This window comes from Calliphora vicina, chromosome 2 (assembly GCF_958450345.1).
Source record: "Calliphora vicina chromosome 2, idCalVici1.1, whole genome shotgun sequence".
NCBI lineage: Eukaryota > Metazoa > Arthropoda > Insecta > Diptera > Calliphoridae > Calliphora > Calliphora vicina.
In genome coordinates, this window is record NC_088781.1 from 15,587,849 (window position 1) to 15,602,178 (window position 14,330).

Consider the following 14,330-nt stretch of genomic DNA (forward strand, 5'->3'; position numbering starts at 1 on the left):
GTTTTATATAAAAATATTTGGGGAATTCAAACGGTCTGCTATTAAGTCATATTGTCATAATGTTCGAATATATTATGATAGTTTTAACCAATAAAAAAAATTATTTTATAACAAAACAATAAGTTCAATAAGTCTTTTAGTTAACAACTTTTTTTTGTTTGAATATTAAGATATTATGACAATATGACTTAATAGTAGACCGTTTGAATCCCCCAGTTATACTTATATTTGCACATATCTACATATGTACATATTTTGTTTGCAGCGAAATAGTTTAACAAAAGTATCTACTCGAGTAGCACTTGTTTACATGAAGTATGCCATTTTACACCCAGTGTACTGTTGTTCACTTTTCCCTACATTTAATTTTCAACGAAATGTTGTTACTGCATATTGAGTGCTGTTTCACGTTGTGTTAGTATTCCAAGTTGTATCACCAAGTGAAGGAGTATCTCCAAAAATAAAAGCAAAAAAACATAATATGTACTAGACTCTGAGTATTAAATACGAGTGTGTTACTTTGTCTACGGTTCTCTGTTAACTGTTTTGTACCCTACCCAAGAACATTTGATTTAGCTCATTGCTGTGAAGCAGATCGCTCTAGTATGATACTAAGTACCTAAGGATTCCCGGACAAGTTGTCTATATTGTAGATATTAAGACTGCACAATTGGGTGTGTTATAAAGACGTCATCATTAAAACGCAATACTTAACAGGCAAATAAATTTTCGTAAAATTTTTGGAATTGTTATTTCACTTTGTCAATTCGTATGTAAAATTTCGAATTGATTTTTCTGGAACCCGTAAATGATATTGGTTTGCTTTTTCATATGATTTTTCTTCACAGGGTCTTCGGGTCAAATTAGAAATTAATTTTTTCTAAAAGTGAGTGGTAGATTATTTTGATATTTTGTGAATTTTATTTAATTTCATATTAATTTCAAAATATAATATCTTTATATATCATTTTTTGCACTTCAGGTCTTTGGGTCTTATTTGACCTGGAGCAAAAATCTTTTATTTTTGTTAATCATAATTAAGTTAAATATTTACTGATCTTTGGTATCACTAATATATATCTGTCTCTTTTCATCATACTTGCTGAACATTATACTTGTATGAAAACTGGGATTCCCCGGGTAAATACCAAAGCAATGTTTTTTTTTTATCCTTCATATGGTCTTCGGGTCAAATTTTACACATTTTGAAATTAAAATTTAATTTTTTTAAAAGTTAGTGGTTGATATTAGGTTTTCTTAAAAAAAATTGGCAAACAAATCTATTTTTTGGAAAAAACCCGGAGTATAACTCAATAACTTTAAAAGATATATAACACACGCAACAAAGATCTGTTTAGGCCAACAAAAAATTATCAGAATTTTAAAAATTGTGCAGGTCTAAGATGACCTATTTGGCAGATTTATTTTAAAAATATGTTGTTTCTGCCTCATTGTTGAGTGTGTGATTAGTAGGCACATTGATGTTAAATGCAATAATTTCTGAAATATCTGTCTAGATAACAAGTAAAATAACTTTGAGCACTATACATCTGTTAATGTCTAGCCTTTGCTGGACATCAGCAGCTATTGCTCATGATCGTAGATATATGAAGTCGTTACTATCATTCTATAGGCGAAACGTATCAATAACGATTTCAGAAATTATCACATACTATTGATATAAGTGAAATATTTGTGAAGGACGGAGTCTTAAAGTGACATATTTTTGAATCTAATTGAGAAATTGACATGAAATACCAAAAACTAAGGCCAAAAATTAACTTATCTAAACAAAAAAATTAGCTCGCAATTAATGTAGATCAAATTGTTCCTAATATTTGCAATCCTATTAAAATTTTTATACAAATTTCTGTTTTAGAAACTCAATAAATATGTAATATGTATGTAAATATGTAAATTTTAAATAAAAAATCTTGAAATTCATAAAAATTTTAGCAAAATCCCAAAAATGGTATTTTACAATTTTGCCCATAGCGTCCACACTTCCTTCGGGACTGTGAAAATACTTTGGAGATAAATAGAAAATACATCAAGGTTTCCAAAGCTATTTTCCGTTTTCTGATCTCAGCTTTAAGATTATAGAAAATGTGACCTAAATTTGAAATTTTGATAAAAAAATTGGTCAAATTCCGAAGAGCTTATTCGAAAAATAGGACACGTTTTTTATACGAAACCGTTCTCCAAAAAGATACCTTACCGAAAAACATAAAATTGTTATATGTTCTGAAACAAAGTTTTTTTTTTAATAAAAAAAGACGGCTTAAGCCTTTTCGCCAAAAAAAAAGCAACAATTTACTATTTTTTGAAGTACTCCTTGGCTAAGCCCACGTCAAATTTTATGCCGAGCGGACCAGCCGTCTAGAAATGCAAGATTTATTTCCAAAAAATGTTGATTCTGCCCCAATGTGCAACATCAAACAACTGAATGAAATATTTGTATTTTTACACTCTATTGTTCAAATTCGGGTTGTGTACGAGTAAATTTACGAGAATCTTCGTAATCTGAATAATATGAACGCTCATCGCTTATTTAGATACGCGACTTACATGGCGCCGTCAGAGAGCAACTAGTTTTTAATTTTAGTTAAATACTTAAGGCCTTATTCATAAACAATTTTTAAATTTAAACAACGTTTTGAAATCCAATTTTGTATGGAAATTTTGCTTTAAAACATTTTGTCAATTCACAAGGTCTTTTACCATGTCATGTTGTTATAATGTCCTAATATTTTACAATGGATTTTATTGTTTTTCAAGCAAAAAATGTCCTAAAACCACTCTGTATTATTTATTGTGTCATCGTAACTAACCAGCAGAGACCTGCGCCGAATGCCTAAAAGTCGGTTAAGCCGAGCAGTGATATATTAGGACATTATGACAATATGACTGATAAGAGATCTTGTGAATTGAATTGTTTAAATTTTTTTATGAACCAAAACAATGTGAGAATAAAGACCTCTTTTATGGATATTTGTTGTTGTAGAATATTCTTCGTGGTGGAACTTTTTAAATCTAACTGTCAAATATTACTAAGGACCATTCGTACCAGAGATCAGCATTGCTGTACGCCATGACTTAGAATAATACCAATTAATAAACTGAACTATAAAATAATCAGGTATATATAATCATTGTTGAAGTTTAGTGCATTCGAACTAAAGTATACCGATCGACTTAGAATCACTTTCTGAGTCGATTAAACGATGTCCGTCCGTCTTGCTGGTCGGCTGGCTGACTGGCTGTCCATGTAAACCTTGTGCGTAGAACCAAGAATCAAGCCTATTGAAACTGGCTGAAATCGGTCCATTATTTCACCTAGCCCCCATACAAATGTCCTTCCGAAATTGGACTTTATCGGTCACAAATGTTTAATTTATATATGTATCAACACAGATTTCGCTCCAAATAAGTTTTATATATACGAAATTCATGTCACCAAATTGTGTTACGATCGGTACATTATTAGTCATAGCTTCCATATAGACCCGCTTCCGAAAATCACTTTAACGTGCATAACGTGCAATTTTAAAAGAAAAATGTTTTTGCTCTTTTACTTAGTGTAGGGTATTATATAGTCGGGCTTGACCGACCATACTTTCTTACTTGTTTTTTTTTTGTTTCATTACTACAATTTTTGTGACTGAAAAAATGAATATATATGTATAAATATACATAAAAAAGCGTAAATGTTGATTTTAGTAACAATAACTTTTGGACTTAAAGTGTGTTTAAAAGCGAGTATTAAGTGGTTAAAAATGTTTACTTTCCCACCAATCGTATACAATTTACCCAAGCTGGGGGGATAAAATATTTTTTCCAAAGACAACAAAAAATACAAAACTATACAGCAAACAACACAAATTGTTAAAGCACATAAAACTTTATTAATTTGGGTATTATGGGCAGCAAATATTATGTGGCGAAACTGAGCGGAAAATTGTACAGTCATATAAAATGTGAATTTAAATTTAACAGTTTGAATGATATCAGTTTTTAATGTGACAAAGATAAATTTTTAAAATCCTAATTGTAAGTATTTTTTTAGAGATAATACTTTTCACACCGATAATCAATTTTAATTATTTATAGACTTCATAAGCTTTCAAATAAAGATTTTTTTCCCATTTTGAAACCTCATTTGAACAACAGAATTATAAAGCAAAATACTTACTTAGTTTTAATGGATTATCAACAAAAATACAATAATAAAAATATTTTATAAATGCCATTTAACATTAATAACATTCACCTAAATAAAAACTGAACTTCGTTCAAAGTAAAAAGGACTTCATGTGCAGAAACACATTTGCACAAGCAATGGTACTTTGGTTTAGAAAAAGTATTATTTTGGCTGCAATTTTAATTAAAAAACAAACAGAACTTTGTTTTGCCTTATTTTTTTTTTTGTTTCGGTAAAACCAACAAAAAATAGTACCCAAGCATATACACACAGGGAAGGATGTAAGTCTCTGGAAAATGTGGACAGAGGTGAAAAGTTATAAGTTCTTTAAAAGATGTTAACGTCAGTTATTTCCAAAAGTAATATATGTTCCTCATCTGATTCCTTGAAGACTTTCGAATAAAGAGTTAACATTAAGCAATAGAGAGTGAGTGTTAGAAAAACTAATTCAAATTCAGAGTTTACTGCTTTAAACTTCTGGCTGTAATGGGAGCACACATACCCAAAAATATGCCAATGCAGACATATTCGGGGCATTTCTATAGATTGTTGGTTGCAAGCACCAGCAAAAAAGTGGGAACACATATGGATGTGTTGTAAAAGTATTGTTTTTTCTTCCTTTTTTTTCGCAAAAATAAGGATTGTAGTTTTGTTTATTTTAAAAATGCACGCCCATAGTAAAGTGTTGGTATGAGTTGGATTGGTGGTAAATACTGGGTAACAATTGTTGGGACAAACAAAAAAAAATAAACGAAAAACAAACCATGAAATGAACTTTACTAAAAATTTCAGTCATCCTTTATTAAAGTACCGAATAAGTGTCTGTCTGTGTGAAGGCGCACTGCTGAACATAAAACTAGGGGTACTTTAATGGAAAAAACTTGATGAAAGTGTGATAAGGTGATTAAGAAACTCCAATAATACCCAAAACTAATTAGGAAAAATGGCTGATGAAAAATTAACATGACATATTGAAAAAATGTTTCGGTATATAAAACAATTTTCGTTTGAGATTAGAGTTAAATTTGGAAGGACCTGTAAAGGAACATTGGATGTTAGAATAATAATTAAAAATACTGGATTTACAATAGATGGCGTATCTTTTGAACTTTGTTTTGGTTTTTAATAACTTTTATGTCATTTTGAAGGGTACATATATGTCATTTATATGGGACATTTCATGTCAAGTGAAGCAAGTGCACCGAGGTTAGTTCTATTGGATAGTAACTCAGACACAATTTTTCAACAAGATCGGCCGAGAACTCTCTGAGTTAGAGGGGGTTAAAAATTTGACATTTTGGCCAAGCAGGTGTTTTTTCTTATCCATGTTACTTATTACCTATTTTTCTTAGCAAAATGTGTCCCAAATAGTTAGATAGATAGCTCTTTCTTCAATCTATCGAAAAAAATAAAAAAAATTTAATATTTTTTTCCGAAATCGAAAACTTTTTTGACTTTTTTTTTAAATGGCCCCTTTGTATGTCTTGAGTTACAAAATATTTATTTTGATATACAGTAGTTTTGACTTACCTGCCTTTCACTTAAGAGCATTTTGCATATAAGTGCACAAAACTTGTGGTTTGTATATTTATTTACCAAACTCCATATAAAATCGTTAATTTAAGTGCATTGTTTATATCTGCACATTTAAGATAAGTGCATAATACTTTTGGAAGCTATAACTAGTTTCCATGAAAAAAATTTCATTTAGCTGCCTAAAATAAAATTTAATCAAAACAAAAGATGAAAAATACGATTTTGAATAAAAAATTATATTGTAAACTTCTTAATAATTTTAAAAGTAGCTAAAATAGCAAATTTGTCGTTATTTTTAGACGAAAAATCATAAAGCTTCATGTAAATTATTTGCCGTTAGCAGCTTTTTTGGGTAGTAAACAGTAAATGCACTTACCAGCATCAATGTGCAGGTAAGTGCATTAAGGTTAACTGCATTTTTAACTTACATGCACAAAATGTCGTGCAAAGTTGGTTGTGCAGGTAAGTCAAAATTACTGTACACCAAAAATTGTTTGATTTTTTTTTAAGATAATGAAAATCCTAAAATTTATCCATCGACTAAAATTTTAAAGTTTCGGTTTGTTTGAGATAAGGTTGAATAATAGATTAGGTTGCGAAAAAAAGATTTAAGTCGGACTATAATGATTTTCATGATCTTAAAAAAATCAAAAAATTCGCTGGTGTTTACTCACTTTTGACGCTGTGTGTATATCCCACTCGCATCCCACTATGCGACCATAAGGGTCTTCAAGGAAAATATCTCAGCTTTTGTTTGAGCTAAAAAAAATTCAAAAAGGGTCCATTTTGAAACAAAAAGTCAACAAAGTTTTCGATTCTGCAAAAAAAGTATGTTTTGAGTTACAAAATATTTATTTTGATAGATATCCCAATCACATCCCACTAAGCGACCAAGTAGGTCATCAAGGAAAACATCTAAGTTTTATTTCAATAAAAAAAGCCCATTTTAAAAAAAAAAGTCAAACAAGTTTTCGATTTCGGAAAAAAAATATTTTAAATTTGGTTCACTTGACATGAAATGCCCAATATATAAAGGATGAAATTTTGGCATGGAGAATCTTTTGACATAAAATTTGGCATTTTTGGATCATTGGATATTTTGAAAAGTTTACTTCTTTAAAACTTTGAAGTCCTGGGAGTAAGACACAAAAGTTGTACATAAAGCCCTTTACGATTAATTAGCAAAATTACACGCAATATCGGGTCTCACATTTTTTAAAACTATCTCCAAAAATCCAAGTACGATATGAAATTTCAAATATAAATAGTCCTTAAGGAGAACTACAAAATATATGTAAGTTATATCTTTTAGTTCAAAAGATATTTAGGTTTATTTTTTTTTGTTTAATTCTGCTCGATTTTTTTTTGGTTTTTTAGATATGGCGGGCCTACGAAGGTTCGACATTTTTTTAAAAATATTATCTATATTTGCTATATAATTTCGAAAACAATAAAAGTAACATTCTAAATGGCCATATTTTTTACGTTTTTTCCCAAAAAAGTCCCTATATTTTTTTCTTTTGTAGAAACAAATTTTCTTTGGGACTATATAAAATTTGTATATGACCCGAAAAAAGAACCTAATGCAAAAGCGTGTAAGGTAAAACTTGACTCACTTAAGTGGACATAGTCGCCTCCAGACTTATCCAAACTTTTCCATTTAAAAAAAAAAAATGGTTTCAGTAAAATATTATAAAAAGGCAAAGCCGCAGTAGGGTATTTTCTAAAAACCTCAGTTTTTGGAATACATTTTCCCGTTTCAGGAATTTTGGTATTTTAAAATAAAATGTGTCAATAATTGTAACGCCATTGATTTAACATTTGTATCTACACTATTTCCAATTTTTGATATATTATCTTTAACCGTTGATATGTTAAATTAATTCAAACTTTATATTTTGAAAAATTCCTATATTATAATTTTTTTAGTTTCTAAGGTAAATGACGTCCGAAAAATTCATAAAATTATTTCACTTCACCTGACTATTAAGCCTCAAGTCCTAAGATTTTCAAATATACCAACCACTTATACAAAAAGCTTATATTTATTTACCAGGAGCTCAACAAAGCTTGCGCACTTTTAAAATTTTTTTTATACATTCCATGCAAAATGTGTTTTGGAAAAAATGGTAAAAATACGACCTATTTTTCATGTTCCAACTTTGGATGCATGTAACTTTTTATAGGGATGAGATAACTGTTAGCATGTTGTTTATATTGGATTCGAAATTTTATTGCAAATATATATGATATTTAAAAAAAAATCCGAACCGAACCAAAAAAAGATCGAGCAGAATTAAAAACAAGTAAGAAAGAAAAGAGCAAAAACATTTTTCTTTTAAAATTTCAATAATTTATATTTTTGAGTGATTTTCTGAAGTGGGCCTTGACCAATTATGGACCGATCACCATGAAATTAGGTCGTGTGATTCGTGTCTATATGAAAGTTTACTATATTGAATTTTGTGAGTATACCAACATTTTTAAGCGATTTATGCACGTTAAATTGATTTTCGGAAGCGGGTCTATATGGGGCTATGACTAATTATGGACCGATCGTAACAAAATTTGGTGACATGCATTTTGTATATACAAAACTTATTTGGAACGCAAGTTGTGTAGATACATTTATAAATTAAACATTTATGACCGATAAAGTCCAATTTCGGAAGGACATTTGTATGGGGGCTAGGTGAAATAATGGACCGAATTCAGCCAGTTTCAATAGGTTATGTACCAAATTTGATCGAAATATTTTCAAAATTGCGACCTGTATTCTGCGCAAAAGGTTTACATGGACAGCCAGCCAGCCAGCCGACCAGACAGACGGACGGACCTTCGGACATCGTTTAATCGACACGGAACGTGATTCTAAGTCGATCGGTATACTTTAAGGTGGGTGTTAGACCAATATTTTTGGGCGTTACAAACATCTGCACAAACGCATTATACCCTCCCCACTATGGTGGTGTAGGGTATAAAAATATATAAATAAACCTAAATATCTCTTGAACTAAAAGATTCAACTTACATATATTTACATATATTCTGTAGATCTCCTTAAGGAATATTTATATTTAAAATTTCAGCTCATTCGGATCATACTTGGATTTTTGGAGATAGTTTTAAAAAATGTGAGACCCGATATGGCGTGTAATTTTGCTAATTAAGCGTAAAGGGCTTTATGTACAACTTTTGTGTCTTACCCTCAGGACTTCAAAGTACACTCAAAGTGTCACTCAAAATCGTACAACATATTTTTTTTAAATATTATGAAATAATACAAGCAATAATAGGTGACTATATAAAATATAAAAAAGTCATTTTATTAATTGGAACAAAAAATATGTATTTCAACAAAAAAGTTAACAAAACCTCAATTCCTTAAAAAAAAATATTGATGAAAATTAAAGAACATCACAAAATTCATATTTCACTTAAATTCGTAAACTTATATTAAATTATAATTAAAACTTTAAAAATTAAAAAAAATTTTAATATTAAATAATCCTAATATCCTTTGCTATTTTTTAGTGCCTTTACGAATTTAAATGAAGTGTAGATATTCTGGGCACTGACAGTGTTACCCAATTTTTTTATTTATAGATAAGGCTATTAAAATTATACCATATTTTCAGATAGGTTATAGCACACACAATATAAAAATAACATTTTAAAATATTTCCAAAACATCAACTTTCTAAAACGAAGGAATAAAATTTTACTACTATGGTGTACGATTTTAAGTGACATTCACTGTATATATTTTTGCACATATTTTGTGGATCTCCTTAAGGACTATATAAATTTCAACTCATTCGGATCATATTTGGATTTTTGGAGATATTTTTAAAAAATGCTAATTAAGTGTAAAGCGCTTTATTTACAACTTTTGTATCTTTGGTGATCCCCACTGAAATTTTACGGCATAAAATTCCGTAGAATATTTTTATCCTTAAATATCCTTTTTAAAAGGACTTTTTTAGGGTCAAAAAAAGGATCAAATTGACCCCTAAAGAGAGGAGCTAGGGTATTAAGATCTTCCACAAAACTGATTCCCATAAAATTCCATAATATAACTCTGACCATAAGAATTCTCTCAGATAATAACTTACAACATTTTTTTTCAGTTAGTATAATGCTCCCTTCGATCAAAAAATTAAAACTTTGACCCACTTTGAATTCAGACCAGCTGGACAATAACTTTATTCTACAAAAATTATCTACTCAATATGCCCTTTCAGAATTATAGGCTTGCTATTCTGTTCCAATCAAAAAGTCTCAATTTGTTGGATAGTGTTATCATATGTTTGGAATACAATCATAAATCGGATCATATGTTAGTCATAAATTGTTTTTCTCTGCCTGTATAAATTATGTATTTTCAGATATTGCAGATCCAGTGAAATGTCAAATTTCCTTACAAAAACTAACAGGCTTAATATGAGGTTACTGTTTATGCAGTGTACCTATAACTATATCAGCAGTGTAAACAGAATAAAATAAAAATGTTTGGTTTTGTACCACTTCAATAGCTGCTCTGCATACGACTGCGTTTATATCTGTATGAGAGTTTATGTAAATATGTATGGATTTGTGTAGCGTATCCTTTGTAAAAGTGTCTATGAGTGCGAATGGTTTAAATGCATTGTGTAGAATTTTTTTTTTATTATTTTTATCATTTTTATTTTATATTTTTCTATTTCTGTGCACATTTTTGTTCTGTTTACTTTAATTTTATTATAATCTTACTGTTGTAAGAACAAAAATATTTATATAAAAACTAAATGTCTATGTGAGGCTGGCTGATGCCAGGGTAAGTGAATGAGTGAGTGAGTGTGGATATCTGTCTGCTGGCTGCATTTGCTAGTCTGTGTGTACATTTTGGATGTTGACTTTCTACTAACACCAGCATGATGTTGGTGCTAATGTGAAATAATTTCCTTTAGCATATCCGTCGTCGCATTTTCCAGAAATAAGCTTCCGTTTTTTTTGTTTTTATGTGTTTTTTTTTGTTGCTTCTTCACATTAAGTATGAATGAAACCAGAGTCAACAAAACAAATTCACACAAAACAAAAACAAAACAGGAATAGAACGGCAATCAGTAAAAGAGGTTATAAGCTGTTGCAGTGAATCTAAAGATACCTTAAAGTGTTTTCTGTGAAGCTTTGTCAATAAAAAGAAGGAAAGAAAATTGTTGGAAAATATCTAAATGACAATAATTTAGTGAGTAACATGTTGAGTATGAAATGAATTTTGGGGAAAACAAGGTTATCAAAAATGCTCACTATTACAAATATCTATATTAGACTTGTCAAAAGCTCTGTTTAAAAAGAAATACATAACAAGTAAATCATTCATATCTATGGAAGAATTGACGATTTTTACCAATTTAGAATAATAAGTACTTGTTACCAACAAACCATTACATCTAATCTACCTACAACTCTACAGTAAATCCTTTTTTTAATACTAAAATGGTCAGTTCTTTGTGTATCAGTGTAATTAAGTAGGGTTTTTTTCTCAGCTTATTGTACTTTTTATTTGTTTTAACATTAGTTTTCATTCTCAGTTTTATGAAATGTGAAAATGTTTGCGGATAAATCCATAAAAATAAAATTTTTGACATGCATACGGGTTGGATTTTATTTTAGTTAGATTCAGTGTAAGTTTATTTCAATTTTCTCTCCTTTTATTTTTGTTTTTATTTCATTTGTTTTGATAACTTTTTTCCAAAACAAAAAAAAAATAAGTATAATTTCCTAGTATGTATTAGTTTAAAATCAGTTTGCTGTTATGATTATTTACACATTTTGTTCATTTGGTAAGAGAGAAGGAAAAAAAAATAAATGTTTAAAAGTTTTTCAATTTTGAGTTTTAAGTTGGGAAGCTGCATACAAAGTGTGTTTTTTACTGTTTTTAGAAACACTAGAAATTTTGTAATTTGAGACGATATGTTTAATACAAATTTACACTCAACATCATAATAATAAACATTCATGTATCTGATTTATTAACTGGAAGATATTCGGATAAAGTTTAGAGGTTGCTCATTTTACTAGACATTTTGTGTTTTAAGGCAAAGTAGCATTTTTTTAACAAAATTTCCAAAAATTATTAATAAACATCAAATATGAATTTAAAATGCTAATTTTTACTGTTGTACCTTTTTTGGGTTAACGTGGAGGCCGACTGAAAATAGGCGGATTCTTCCATATTAACTGATTTTCTGTTGCTAGAACTGAAAAATTCTATGTGTGAAATAGATACATTAGATTGGCAACAAATTCGGTTGGCACTACGAATCTGTTTTCTCCGTGTTTGTATATAAAAAATCCTAACATTGTATCTAAAAATCATTTTTGTTTAAAAAAACGTTCCATTATTTTTCAACAAAACGAAATAATATAAGCCAACATTTCATAATATTCTTTAAGACCTCTAGATTTATTTCAAATTAAAAAAAAAGTATGAAGAAATTTGTCTACTTAAGAAAGGACACTAATTGCATACATAGATAAATAGACATAGGTCGCAAACTCTCATGTCAAAGACCTAACTCAGTTGTCAAAAAACTAAGTGGTGATAATGTACCAAGATTTTTAAGAGATTTATGCACGTTAAAGCGATTTTCGAAAGCGGGTCTATATGTGAGCTATGATTAATTATAGACCGATCGTAACCAAATTTGGTGACATGAATTTTGTCACCAAAAGTACAGGTCGCAATTTTGAAGATATTCGATTAAATTTGGCACATATAACTTTTTCGGCCCAAGGACCAAGCCTATTGAAACTGGCTGAAATCGATCTATTATTTCACCTAGCCCCCATACAAATGTCCTTCCGAAATTGGAATTTATCGGTCATAAATGTTTAACTTATAAATGTATAGTTTTATATATAGAAAATTCATGTCACCAAATTTTGTTACGATCGGTCCATAATTAGTCATAGCTCCCATATAAACCCACTTCCGAAAATTACTTTAACGTGCATAAATCTCTTAAAAATGTTAGTATACACACAAAATTCAACTAAGTTAACTTTCATATAGACATAAATCACACGACCTAATTTCTTGGTGATCGGTCCATAAGTGTTCATAGCTCCCATATAACCCCACTTCCGAAAATCACTCAAAAATATAAATTATTGAAATTTTAAAAGAAAAATGTTGTTGCTCTTTTACTTAGTGTAGGGTATTACCGAGCTTGACCGACCATACAATCTAACTTGTTTACTATATTTTTGTTAAATTAATTTTCAACAAAACCAAATATAATCGTATAAATGAAAATTTTCTTCTAGCCCTCTTCATAGATGTTTCAAATTAAAAAATGATGAAGAAATTTATCAAAAGTATGTGTTATTTATACTTATTATGAATTGAAATCAATGAAAGGCAATTTATATCATTTATGTGCAAAAAGTTTTCTGTGTAAAAATATTTTTTTTCATCTTATAATTTTTTCCAATACGTACACTGTGCACTAATTTGACACTTTTTTATACCCTACACCATCATAGTGGGGAGGGTATTATGCGTTTGTGCAGATCTTCGTAACGCCCAAAAATATTAGTCTAACACCCACCTTAAAGTAAACCGATCGGTCGGTTCGATTCCCACACAAGGCAATTTTGCTCTCTTTATTATAAACCGTTACATGAAACCAAGAGAAGGAACAAAACTTCTAAAAAATTTAGTCTTTTATAACAGTTGATGTTGTGAAGTTTTTTTTTTATATTTAAAACATTAGGTTTTATGCTGAATTCACCAAGAAATTTTTTTCCTAATAACACTATTAACCTTTATGTCAACAGCAGAACTGCTTTACGCACGTCAACAGCAACATACCTGGGTATGTTCATACGTTTTGTATGGTGAATGGCTGCAATTAGCATAAAAATGTTAATATCTAACTCGATTGTTGGAATTTCTATATTATTTTTTTTTTATTTTGTTAGAAATAGACAAAAGGTTCAAAAATTTTATGATAACCAGTTTTACCTTTACAGGTATGACAAAAAATGCTTTTTATTGAGTTTTTGCAAAGATACACATTTTTTCAAATTAAAATAATATAGACTTTTCTATTAGATATAGAAAAATAAAAACAAATTTTGAAATTTATAATCAGGAATCCTGTAATTCCCAAAAAGGTTTTGAAAAATCCCAAAAATGGGATTTTTAGTTTTTATGCTATAATATATCCACACCAGGAGCGGGGTTATCGAAACCCTTTACAAGATAATTAAGAACATATTTGGCCATCTAAAATAGGATAGTTTATTTTGATATCGTCTACGCGATTTGAGAATTTTTGCCCTAAAGTTGAATTTTATATAAAAAATAGGCGTAATTTGAATGGACCTGGTCGCCTCCGTATCAATAATTTTTAAATTTATTTTCATTTAAAATATTTAGTGTAAAGTTAGCTTTTCAAAAAGTATAAATTCCTAATGCATCTTCTTTGAAATTTTTTAGATAACATAAAAATAAAAAAGTACTTTTTTCCCTAAAACTAGAGAAAAATCGCCTTTTTAATTTGGAGTCAGTCACGATTTTTAAATAACTCCATTTTTGTTTGAC